The 13558-nt window shown below is 35.8% G+C and overlaps 2 long non-coding RNA genes across 2 annotated transcripts; both read left to right on the top strand.

Annotated features, from left to right (window-relative positions):
- Positions 1-6591: 6591 nt before the first annotated feature.
- Positions 6592-8300, top strand: LOC110728333. Its single transcript, XR_002512659.1, has 2 exons — positions 6592-6725; positions 6905-8300. It is a non-coding gene; the product is annotated as an uncharacterized LOC110728333 (long non-coding RNA).
- Positions 8301-10396: 2096 nt separating this feature from the next.
- Positions 10397-11481, top strand: LOC110728332. Its single transcript, XR_002512658.1, has 2 exons — positions 10397-10953; positions 11134-11481. It is a non-coding gene; the product is annotated as an uncharacterized LOC110728332 (long non-coding RNA).
- Positions 11482-13558: the final 2077 nt, after the last annotated feature.

Raw genomic sequence — 13558 nt, 5'->3', positions numbered from 1 at the left:
GAGACCCCTTGTGAACTAATCCCTTGAAACTTTTAGTCGCTAGATAGCTTTCTTAGACTCTCTTGCATGAGGTCCATCTGTTGTTGTTTCACGGGATCATTGATCTTAAGGGTTAGGAGCTTTAGTGCCTCAGTCACGGTAACCAGTTGCCATTACTATCCTAGCTTTCCTCTTACGAGCAATGGGTTTGTCGAAAAGTTGGACTTGTACGAAAAGATTGTCTTTGATCAACTGCCCTCCCTTTCTTGACCACGCGTTGTAATTTAAACCATTTTGTTTTAATTACTTGACTCAAATCGACCTTGACTTTACGGTTTTAAAGAGGAAAAAAAATAGGTGCAAATGTTTTGGCAAAAATAATGTATATATTTTTAGGAACCAAGTATGGTATTTAAATTGGAGGATTAATATCCGACTTACCCCCCTAAAAAAATGACGAAAAAAATGCGCATAAAAGACTCTCTTAGACATGGTCAAAGTATGTGTATTGGTGTGTGCGTTGAGTGTAAGTGACATGGTTGGACTCTTGTGTAAGACCATGGGACTTGGTTACTAGACTCAAATAATGACTTAACAAGGTATTATTGACAGTAATATTTAACCGAAATAATTAGTAAACTGGTTAAGTAGACGCAAAATGATGACTCGATTAATAATCCGAACTATCGTCAAAACGACAGGATTGGCGCCTCCCTTTGTAGTGTAGCGCCAGACGACATCATTGTCGCCAGGCGCCATACTCCACAGAGTGGCGCTACAGTTCAAATGTTGGCGCCATTGTTGGAGCTTCGATCTAAGACTGTTTTCGGTATCATTAATCAACAGGGGTATGCCTAAAGTCGTACTAGGTCAATTCTGGTTAAAATATTAGACTTTATTTACTCAAATTAATTAATTAATTAATTAATTAGATAATTAGGCAAAGTTCTTTTAGTCATTAATTTATTTGATCTTAGCACAAGTCCAACAAACGGTTAAGAAAAACATATATCATATGCACAATAAATAATGCACAATTAGTCAAGTAGGCACAATATGATGCAATGAGTTCGCAACCTAACCATGGCTCTAGTTCTCTAAAGTTTGGGATATGGGTTAGTCAATAGAGGGTCCATGGTTAATTGTCCGGATGCACCACGCGGAAGCCTAACCGTGAAGGGTTGGCGGGAGTGCATGGGACACCGCGAGTTTTAGAAAAAACTCGCTTCCATGGTTTGGTGAATTCAACATTCTCGGATGTACCCTTTGTTGCTTAGAGCGTTCTATCAGGTAGATGGAGCATGAATTCCCTGGGGGTTATGTCCATATGTAGAACACATATGGGTTTGGGAAAAGTGAGAAAACTCAATCAGGAAGTAGGATCGAGCAAACAATGCAAAAAACTGGTCGAAATTAGAACGCATATTTCTGGCTCGGTATTGGAAGAATTTGGCGCCAGCAAGCAGAGACTGGCGCCGGATTTTCGCTGTAGCGCCTGGCGACAAAGCTGTCATCTGGCGCTACAGTCAAATTCCTGGTGCTAATCTTCTGTTTGCTGACGCTAATTCCTACATGCCTCAGCAGCTTTCTGTGCTCGATAAAATTTTCCAGTTTCGCGCAGTGTTATTTCGGTCCTAGTTGTGAAAGATATTCCTCAAATTTCCTATGTGTAAAATCCTATGTTTTAACTCATTACGGATGGTCTTTCCAATGAGATATTTTTTATGAATATGACAATAATGTTAATCAAAATTACGCACATGAAATACGTAGAACGTTTCGAGTCTCATCCACTCATTGTAAATCATTGCCGAAATAAATTTCAAGAATTAAAATAGAAATCCTCCCCAGTGGAGTCGCCAAAAACTGTAGGGAATATTTCAAGCGTTATCCCAAACTTGAACCCCACTGTGATCATACACTAAAGTACGGTGGCTTCCAAAGGGAAAGAAGATAGAGCAAAAGAGTCGCCAACAAGTTTTTAGGAACTTGTAAACCGTTCACGAGGTGAAGGTTACACCCCTTAACGATCCAGGAGATTGTCAACTCCATAAGGTCTTGAACCAAATAGGGTTCGGGGATGAAGGTACAAATCCAACATAAAAGAGATTGAACCTGCCCTAATAATAGGCCTCTAATTTATTCTGATCGTATTCATGTACGCTTTCTGACTAACATACAATAAATAAGATTAACCATAAACCTGTTTATCTATGTTGGTTGAATATTAATGCACAAATAAATCTATTATTGGCGACCACTTGAATTATAATCATAATTAACCCTAAGCGTGATTACAAGTACAAATTCCCTTTAAACATGCATAAAAGGTGAGATCAAGAAATAACAATAAATAATATCAAGCAACATGATATTCATCAAAATAATTATAATAATCATCATATTCATGTTAAAGCATAATATTAATAGCAAGATCCTACGCATGATACTAACAAGATTAATAACAAACCCTAGCATGTCACTAAGCAATATGTGTTTTACATATGGACATAGGAAGCATGTCACTAATAAAACCATGATACTAAAATATATGTGTTCTACATTAATAACAAACCCTAGCATGTCACTAATCCTAACATGATACTAACAATCATAAATATTAGGAAGAACATAAGAAGCATGCTATGATCAAAATGGAATTTCCGTGAATATCGATATTGGAAAAAGATTTTTCTTGGATTTTATTACTATTATCCCCCTTTTTTTCACCTCTCTTATTTCTTTTATTCAGCGGGAAAAGTAAAAGATTACTTCGTTCGTGATAGTCATTCATTTAATCGGTGGATAGGAGCATACTCTGGATCGAAATTTGTGGGAGTACTGCTTGATCATCTCTACAAATTTAAAGCCTCAATTAGTATTTCTTGTATGTAAAAATCTTTCTTCAGATAACTTACATAATCTCTATTACAAATTCATTGTGTACTTTGGTGTTCCTAATCATCCACTTTTTGGTCAATTTCTATGGTAAGTCATGTATGGTAATACATAAAAAAAAGATAGTAAAAACTTCCTAGAATTGTTCTTTTCAACCCGCTTCAAGTAATGATGACTAATTAACCAATATTGGGGGAAATAACCTTGACTGTTTATGTTTTTAACCCTTGTACATAGGCAATCAAATTCTATTTTTTACTGCAAATTTCGAAGCTGTTTTCTTTCACTCATCTAACTATCTGATTTACTTTAATCAACCCGCCCCGTGAAGAAAAAAAAAGATCCTATTCAATACATTTTTCTTCTTAGAAACCTAAAAATAAACGGGGAAGGGTGAAGACCTATGTTTTAACGAATCACACGTAGCGATATTGATAATACACATAGAGTTAATGGTATTTCATAACTAATTGATTGGGCAACAGCCCGTAAACCACCTAAAAAGGAATACTTATTATTTGATCCATATCCTGACATAAGAAGTCCAATGGGAGCAATGCTTGAAATAGAAATCCATAAAAAACACCAATACTGAGATCGGCTAGAACAAGGCGAGACCCAAAAGGAATTACTAAATAACTTAGTAGAATTGATATGACTACTATAGAGGGTCCGATACTAAATAAAAGTGCATCCCCTCTAGATGGAAGAAGGTTTTCTTTTAAAAGTAGTTTTATTCCGTCCGCTAGAGCTTGAAGAATTCCCCAAGGACCAGCATATTCAGGTCCAATACGTTGTTGTATCCCTGCGGATATTTCTCTTTCTAACCACACAATTACTAGTACACCTATTGTAATTCACAATACAAGAATCAAAATAGGGAAAATCATCCATGTAGTCTCATAAACCGCTTTTAAGGATTCCAATCTGGAAAAAGAATTGATAGCTTGTACTTTTGTTGTTGTATCAATTATCATTTCAACGATCAACCTCTCCCATAATGATATCTATGCTACCTAATATCGTCATAATATCAGCCAATTTCATTTTTTTAACTAACTGAGGAAGAATTTGCAAATTGATAAAACCCGGAGGGCGAATTTTCCATCTCCAAGGAAAAATACTTCGATCTCCTATCAAAAATATCCCTAATTCACCTTTTGGTGCTTCGACTCTTACATAAAGTTCTTGTTTTGACAATTCAAAAGCAGGAGATGGCTTTTTACTAATGAATCGATATTCAAAATCATTCCATTCAGGATATTTTATTCTACTAAAGGGTCGGATTTCTAAATTCTCATAGGGACCTCCTAGAATTGCTTCCAGAGCTTGTTGAATAATTTTTACGGATTCGGACATTTCACCGATTTGTATTAAATAACGAGCTAATGAATCTCCTTCTTTTTGCCATTGAACTTCCCAATCAAATTCATCATGACATTCATAATGATCAACTTTACGAAGGTCCCATTGTATTCCGGAAGCTCGTAGCATAGGGCTCGATAAACCCCAATTTTTTGCTTCTTCGCCACCAATAATGCCCACATTCTCAACTCGTTCTAAAAAAATGGGATTTCGCGTAATAAGCTTTTGGTATTCAGCAAGCCCTATTAAAAAATAATCACAAAAATCTAAACATTTCTCTATCCATCCATAAGGTAGATCGGCAGCTACCCCTCCAATACGAAAATAATTATGCATCATTCTCATACCGGTGGCAGCTTCGAATAAATCATATATTAATTCCCTTTCTCTAAAAATATAGAAGAAGGGGGTTTGCGCCCCGATATCCGCCATAAAAGGGCCGAGCCATAATAAATGAGAAGTTATTCGACTTAACTCCAACATAATCACTCGAATATAGGTAGCTCTTTTAGGTACTTGAATATTTCCCAATTGTTCTGGTCAATTTACAGTTATTGCTTCTGTAAACATAGTAGCTAAATAATCCCAACGTGTTACATAAGGCAGATATTGTATAATTGTTCGGTTTTCTGGAATTTTTTCCATACCTCTGTGTAAATAACCTACTATTGGTTCACAGTCAATAACATCTTCACCATCTAAAGTGACGATGAGTCGGAGAACACCACGCATTGATGGATGGTGAGGTCCCATATTGACTATCACGAAGTCTTTTCTTGAAGTAGGTACAGTCATAGGTTTTTCTTCGATTCATTCTTTCACAAATTCATTTTTGCATGAATTGCTGAAAACAACAAGGTATTCATCAAAATTCAAGATCTAATAAATCAAATAATTATAATTCAAAACAACTCTTCACATTAACGTGTTTTTAGTTCTCGAATGTTCAATTGACTTATTAATTCTTTATAACGTATTCAATTTTTCTTTGACAAATAAGCCAGCAGTCGTTGACGTTTTCCCAGAATTTTTCGTAGCCCTCGCTGAGATGAATAGTATTTTTTGTGCAATTGCAAATGGGAAGTAAGTCTTCGTATCTTATTGGTAAAACAGACTACTTGAAATTAAACAGACCCTCTGTTTTCTTCTTTTTTTTCCTCCGAAATAACGGATATGAATGAATTTTTTTTCATAAATTCTTAACCTTCCTTACCTTTTTTAGCAAATATTAAATTTTACCGATCAGTAATAATAATACCAGCTATTTTAATCTGGTATATACAATATCTTAAATGATTTATTTTATTAAAGAAACTTTATAAGGTTTATTATGTTGATTCATTTCGGGTATAGTGGATACGTCATCGAATTAGTATCATGTATCAGAATTGAATGTTTAATAGCGTGGTTATGTATCTATTTATCTACCAAATAATAGGAAATCAAATGTATCATAAATTAATTTAAAATTGCGGATACATATGTATTCTAGCATCATACTTTTAATCATACTTGATATTAAAGTTACCCTAGACATGATACTAGGAATTAAAATAACAATCTAAGCATGATTTCTACATCATAAAATCAATTAAACCACTAAAGTACTTACTTGGATGCCTCGTATCTCTTTATAATAAAAAAATACACGCGTTAGTAACTTCAAGGAAAATAATAATTAAAACAATTAAATTAAATAATTGAAATAAAGATTTCGGACCAAACCCTCAGAAATTAAACCTTTCATGTCTAGGGCGAAGGCAACTTCGAATATGGCTAGGTGTTTCTAAATCTAATGAATGCGAAATTTTTATATTTCTGAGAAGGCTAGTATAGAAAAGAGAGAGAGAGAATAATAAAGGGAATCTTGATGAGAGTTGGTGAAAATTGGTGAATGAAAACGGAGTTTTTAGAAAGCTATTTATAGATAAAATCAACCAAAAAGATAAAAAATCAAAACAGAGTTCTGACGCGTAAAACCAAGGTTAGCGCCAGACGCTGACATTAGCGCCAGGCGCTAAGCGTAGCGTCAGGCGCTAATGATGGCGTTTGGCGCTGACTAAGAAATTGATGCGTTTTCTTAGAACCAGATAGAAATTGCCGTACATGAGGGTAAAATCGTATTTTCCTCAAAAAGGTTCTTTTATTCTAATTAAAACTCTAAAAAGTCAACAAAAGTCAATTTATCCATGCTAATTAAATTAGGAATGAAAAGAACCTTCTAGAAAGAAGACTAAAACCATTCCTAATTGCATTAGGAATGATAAATCTATATTAGGCCCTCCTCTAGATCATTAGGCCGCATATAAGGCTCAAACCAGGCCCAGTTAAGTAATTTGGCCATAAATAAGCGTAAGCATCCTGATTTTGTAAAACGTTCTAACCAAGCAAGAGATAATCGGTTATCTGGCCAAACATTAGAGAAGTTTGACCCTGGCCATCGCCAAGGTAGCATATCTACTCCTCAAGTGGTTAAAAAAATGGTAAGTGTATGATTTTAGCAACAAGCTTATGATTTTTAATATAAGATAGAAGCAAGTAGAAACTTTTGAGCCACTAATATAGATGACTAAACTGGTCTTTATTACAATTGCTCTGTATTCTATGTCCCCCTATTTTTTTTTGTTTTTCTTTAAGTGCTAACAACTTCTTCTAATACAAGGCAAAGAAAAAGGATGGAATTTTACCAACTGCTGGTGAAGTCTATGAGAGAAATCATTCTGTTTGTGTGGGCAATGATGAAGTTGAATTGATGGGTGACAAGTCTCAAAAAGTCATGGTATGAGTATACTTCTATATTTTTCTAAGATTACAAAAAAATATATGGTAGTTAATGTTTAGAGATATTATGGATTGTTTATTTGTTTGTGTGATTGAGTTGGAGGATGAGAATGATTTGCCGGCATTAATCATATGATTAATGTGGTATGGAATAATGTGAATTGAAACAGGTTTATTTTGAAGCCATACCCTATAGGAGGGAATTCTTCAATTTACAAAGGAGACTCTGTCGAAATTTTTACTAATAACTTCTTACATAAATTATTTTGCTATAAGTGTTGCATCTTTTATTTTAAAAAAAAAACAACGATAATAAAAATACCCCTGATCCTCTGTTCCCCGATAGTTGTACCTTTGTAATCTGGAACATCTATTAAGAGGTAAAATGACACTTTTACCCCTAATCCTCACATTAAGGAATTTCTAAACCATCACCACCCACCCTCAAATTAAATTAAATTGTGTTTTAGAAATCCAAAATAGTTTTAGGCTCGGACAATGTCCCAAGTCATTGCTTGTATTTTTATTATAGTTGTTTTTATTTAAATGTATTTAGTTTATTTAAGTTTTAACATTTGAGATCATAGTTACTAATACATATCTTAATGCAGGGAGAATATATGGTTAACTTGAGGAATATAAGAATAAAGGAATTGAGATAAACCCCGACAAAGTCTACTTGAAGGTTGTAGGTGGGCAACAGAAAGGAAAAGTCTACGGTTTAGGGAGTTCTTCACAAATGTATTACAAGAGCGATCCTACTTCTCAATCTACTGCATCATCTTCTACTCCTTCCATGATTTCTCAATTAAGTTCTCAAGTTGAAGAACTAAAGAAGATGGCGGAAAAAAACCATAACAAGGTGGAAGAAAGCCAAAAAATAGCGGCAGAGAGCTTAAAATGTGCTAAGGAATTCGTCGAAAATCATGAGATCGAAAAAGCTACACGGAAGAAGGAAAAATTAGCTATGCAAAAAACATTGCAGGAAATGACATCACTTGTAAAACAAGTTTACCGTCCTTATAGCCTCCTACGCCTATAGTCACCCGCTCTCGTGATACAACTAAGTGATTTTTATTTTATTGGTGGTAATTTTATGAACAACCGGTCTTTTACATTGTCACTAGGTCTTATTTGAAGCAGCTTTTTTTATATGGGAGGTGACTTTTGGAACAATTCGTCATATGAGTTAAATATTGTTTTTTTAATACATTGATACAAAATTGATTATATTTTGGATATTTGAATAAAATTAACATTTTGGTTATTTGAATTTATGCGTGGGTACCTTTTTTTGTGATTGATATTGGTTGTCGCTAAATTATGGTCTCAAATATTTATCGTCAGTCGCAAATATTTAGCGACTGCAAATTTGGTTTAGAGACTGATTCGTTAGTTGCAAAATCATTAGTCTCAGTAGTCGCTAATTTGTCACAAATAATTAGTTTTATAGGCGCAAAAATTTGTTTTGTAAGTAGTTGCTAATCCGTCGCAAAAAACATTAGTCTCAGTAGTCACAAGTCCATCGCAATTAAACTCGTCTTCGTAGTCGCAAAAGTTTAATCTCGTAGTCGCAAAAGTTTGGTCTTGTAGTCGCTAATCCGTCGCAAAAGTAGTCTTAAAACATTGGTCTAAGTAGTTGCTAATCCGTCGCAAATATTTTACGACGGACAATAATTTAGTTGCTAAAATTTGAAAGTTAGTCGCTAAATGGTAGTTGCAAAGGCGTTGCAAATCCGTCGCTAAATTTGCGACTGTCCAAAAATTAGTCGCAAAAATGGATTTGCGACGAGGTCTTTGGCAACGAACCAAAGTAGTCGCAAATCCGTCGCAAATCCATTTTTGCGACGGATTTGCGACTACATTGGCCGTCGTTAATTACCCTTTTTCTTGTAGTGGTTTATAGAAACGTCAGTTTCAAAAACGATACTCAAAGTAGTCGATAGGGACGGAGAATGATTTAAGACGTTTTGCGATCCTAAATCACTCTTTATACGCCGATACTTGTAGGAAAATGTTAGTTCTACAGATAAAAGAGTCTAGGGATAGAATGCTTATCTGACACCAGTGTATCGTTGAAAAATGTGTTTGGTAGCTTCCTATGCTTGAAGGAATCCATCGGATGACGTTTGTTGAAATGCTTTCCATGCTTGAGGAAAGCCGACTAACGAGTTTGGTAGCTTTCTATGCTTGAAGAAATCTACCGGATGATACTTTTCATGCTTGAGGAAAGTCGACAGATTATTTTGGCAGGTTTCTATACTTGAAGAAATCCACCGGATGACACTTTCCACACTTGAGGAAAGTCGTGAGGAAAGTCGACAGATGATTTTGGCAGGTTTCTATGCTTGAAGAAATCCAGCGGATAATACTTTCCATGATTGAGGAAAGTCGAAAGATGATGAGATTGCAAGTCTCTATGTATTATGAACCTTGCGTCGTGAAATGATGGTGGTTCGATTGTCCCCGAACGTGGGCTGAAGTTGGTTCGCTTGTCCCCGAACATGGGTTGTAAATGGTACGTTTGTCCCCTGACGTGTGGTGTATATGGCCCGCTTGTCTCCGGACATGGGTTGTAGATGGTTCGCTTGTCCCCGAACGTGGGCTGTAGATGGTTCGCTTGTCCCCAAACGTGGGCTTTAAAGGGTCCTCTTGTCCCCGAACGTGGGCTGTAGATGGTCCGCTTGTCCCTGGACGTGGGCTGTAATTGAGACCTGCAAAATAAAATTTTCCAAGGGACTCGTATAAACTATGATTGACTTGACCAACTGACTTGACCAAGCCTGACTTGACACGTCATGACATGTGTATAACTTATGGTTGTGTGTGTGTATGGTGTGTGTGTGTGCAGACACAAGCAACCAAAAATGCAAAAGCAAAAATTTTCCGTCATATTTGTCATGTGACGAGTGGAGCGACTTTTTCGAAAAAGAAAGACATGAAAAATGAAATTTTATTTTTGAACTTCCCTCAATAAAAGATTTTGAAAAAGTTTTTGAACTTCTCTAAAAGAAAAGGAAAGAAGTTTTGAACTTCCTCGTTGAGCAAGACAAAATGAATCGCATGGATTGAATTGCTTATCTTGAAAATAATTTATGCATGATGCATGTTCTTAGGCCAAGAGGCTAAGAACGATTACATCATGTGACACGATAGATGAATGAACTTAGGTCATGGAGCTAAGCATCATATATAGTGTAAAAAAAATGATCTTAAACGTCACTTAGGTCTGGAAACTAAGCACATATGTAGATGGAATGATTGATGAGTAATGCATAATGAATGTTTCTTCACTACTACAAAAACTAGAATAAGAAACGCAAGATATAGAACAATTAAATTAGATATGCGATCTCTAGGATTATATAGAACGCCTATCTTAGTTAACCGTTCTATTTAATTTATTCATTTTATTTTATTAAATTGTGATTTTATTATATAGAACACATATCTTAGTAAACCGTTCTATTTGATAAATCCAAATTTTACACTGACAATATAAATCGTCCCTCCTAGTTAACCGCTCTATATGTTTAACATTATTTTTAAAAAAAATAAAAAGAAAAAGCTAATACCAAGAGGACCAAAATTCTAACCCTAACTCCTATTTCCTCTTAACATAGCCGTCATTCTCATTTCCTCTTTCCTCATCTCTCACGCACTTCCCTCCTCTAAAACCCTTATTCCTTTCTCTTCTCTCCATTCCTCAATGTCCGATCCTAAAAAACTCCGAGCTGTCCAATTATCTTCCTCTCCGTCATCTTCTTCCTCTATATACAACTATCCTATTCGTCATTGCATCGCTTTATTTTTCAACCCCAACTCCAACTCCGATGCAGTACGGTGCGCGAAAGCTCGAACCATTGCAATTTCGGTTTTGCTCTGTTTATGGTCGTTGTTGCGGGTTTAATAGAGTTTTACATTATCGAGGTAGGTGGTAGTTGCAAATGGTGGCATTGAATTGATTTTGGTGGGTCGTGTGAGGTGGTTGGAGAAGTGCATTTATATTATTAATTTTAGATCTTAACTCTTATCAGTTATCAATTAATTTTTATGTTATGATTTGGATTATAATTTCTGATTTTTCATCTTTCATTTGTGGGTGTTTAGTGAGGCTTCACTATTTGCGTGCACTATTGATGGAGGAGCTGTGGTGGTTGAGGTGGTGGAGACGCTGCGGTGGTCGAGGTTGGTGGAGGCGCTGGTAGTGGCTTAAGTTGGGGGAAGCGCTGCTAGTGGTTCAGGTTGTTGAAGCACCGCTGCGGTTGAATTACCTTTGATAATTCAAGTTGCAATTTCGAATTAGTTACTAGTTAGCAGTTTAGCACACTAATAATTATTAAGTTAGCTGTAGTATTGTATCAAATGTACTTGAGATGTAAATATTTGAATTTTTTTTTTTATTGAAAGATGTAAATATTTGAATATAAAGGATAATAAAAGTTCATTTTAATTTGATATTTAAGTTATACAATTTCAATTTGATTTGATTTATTAATTTATGGTGTTAATTAGTATATATGCGTGCAACCTTCAAAATTAATTATTAAACAAAGAGAACGGTTATCTTAGATAACCGTTCTCTTTTATTCATTTTATATAAGCATATGAAATAGGAAAGAGAACAGTTATCTTTTGCATATAGAACGCCTCTTATACCTGTTCTCTTTTGTCTTGCATATAGAACGCCTCTTGTACCCGTTCTGTAAGCTTTACACATCGCTTAGCAGAAGAACGCCTCTGAGGCGATCTATAAAGCCTATTCTAACAGTTCTCTAAGGCCTTTTTTTGTAGTAGTGCTTAGGTCAAGGAGCTAAGCACGATATACGATGCATGAAACAATGAATATTGATCAGGTTAGGAAGCTAAGCAAGTATACAATGTTTCTTCTAATGAATGTTGTCTTGAAACATGCATAGTGGGGAAACAAGATTTCACGATAAAGGGTTCCTAAGGGAAAGATGATATGGCTATGTATGTGTGCAAGAAGTGTGTGAAAGTGATACTAAGGTTGGCTGCAAGGGTTATGGTGATGGAATTATATGTGAGAAGTGTCAAAGATGATGACTCTTTAGGTTAGGTAGGCTAAATGATGTGTGTTCAAGCCCCCAAGTATAGCTCTAAAGGGATAGAGGTAAGCAATTGATATTCTTTACCTCGATCATGCATGGCTATGAATATGAATGTGGCCGCACTTCGAAGTGAGATTGCCTACGTATCCGTTAGGAATCAGGCCAAACGTAGCTCTAACCGAACTTTGCACAAGTGTATGTACACCTCAAAGAGGTCTTTCAAGGGTTGTAATGGTTAAGATGATGGTTTAAAGAAGAAAAGGGTACAAGGCTCAAGACCCGAGAGAATCCTCAAGATGTGTAATTGTGAATTTGAAAATTTTGAATTTTGCAAGTTTATTTTCATTTTTTCCGTTTTTTTTGAATCAATGCAGGCATTCTTAGATCATGCAGTCCGTCACTCACTTAGCATTCATTTTTCTCAGGCACGGTACCAAGCACTCGATAAGAGACGCAATTCGAGACATGTTCGTATAAAAGACAATGGAACACTTGCCTTTAGACATTGTTTTATTGTTGCTTTGCTGCATTTTTTTTACTTACTTTTTGAATGTTATACAATTACACATCTTCCAATCCCAGGGTTAAGTGAATGTGGGTTGAAGAAATGAAGGCCAAACGTTAGACGAGGCTCAAAGTGGTTGATGAAGAAATGGAATGTGATTGAACGGTTAACAGGGAATGACAGGGTTGCAAAGGTGCCTCAAGTCATTTGTGTACCTTGTGTTTAGTTCTGTAATTGATTTTTTTTAGTATGAATGAATGAAAAATGCTATGATCGAGATGTAAAGGAAATTTGCTCATTCTATTAATGGAAAAGGTGAACGAAACACATGAAACATATAAAAATTCGAAATGGAAAACCTATGCTAGACATGAATGGGGGAATGGAGATGAATGATAAAGAAAAAAAAAATCATGAAATCTTGCACGAAGGATTTGCTGTGCGCCTTGTGTTCATTACTTCTTGTCGCCTGGAGGGACATGAAGTTTGTTTGCATCCACCAAGTCTTGAATGACGTCCTTCAAATTCCAACATTGCTCCGTAGTGTGGTCCCTTCCTTGATGGTACTTGCAATGGGCATTGAGATTCCATTTGACGCTCCTTTCTTCAAGTTTTGGCTTTGGAAATGGCCCAATAGGTGTGATCAAGCCTTGACCATAAAGGCGATCAAAGGCCGCATCATAATTCATTCCTAGAGGAGTGTAACTTCTTTTTTTCTTTGGCAATGGAGCATCAAAAGCTAACACTTCGTTGAGATCAACTTGGCTTATATTGTTGGTAGTATTTTTGTGCTTAGAAGACGAAGAAGAAGGATGGTCGTTCTTCTTGTTTTTCCAAGTGTTATTATTGTAACTACCAGCAGTCTTTATTAGCTTATCCTCGATATTGATGTCGATGTCGTATACAGCTTCGAAAGTGTTCAGTGGATGAAATTTGAGATGTTCCCTATACTTGTGAG

This window comes from Chenopodium quinoa, unplaced genomic scaffold (genome assembly GCF_001683475.1).
Source record: "Chenopodium quinoa cultivar QQ74 unplaced genomic scaffold, ASM168347v1, whole genome shotgun sequence".
In the NCBI taxonomy this organism is placed as follows: Eukaryota; Viridiplantae; Streptophyta; class Magnoliopsida; order Caryophyllales; family Amaranthaceae; genus Chenopodium; species Chenopodium quinoa.
The sequence above is the reverse complement of the archived record's forward strand: the minus strand, read 5'-3'. Positions and strand labels throughout refer to the sequence as shown.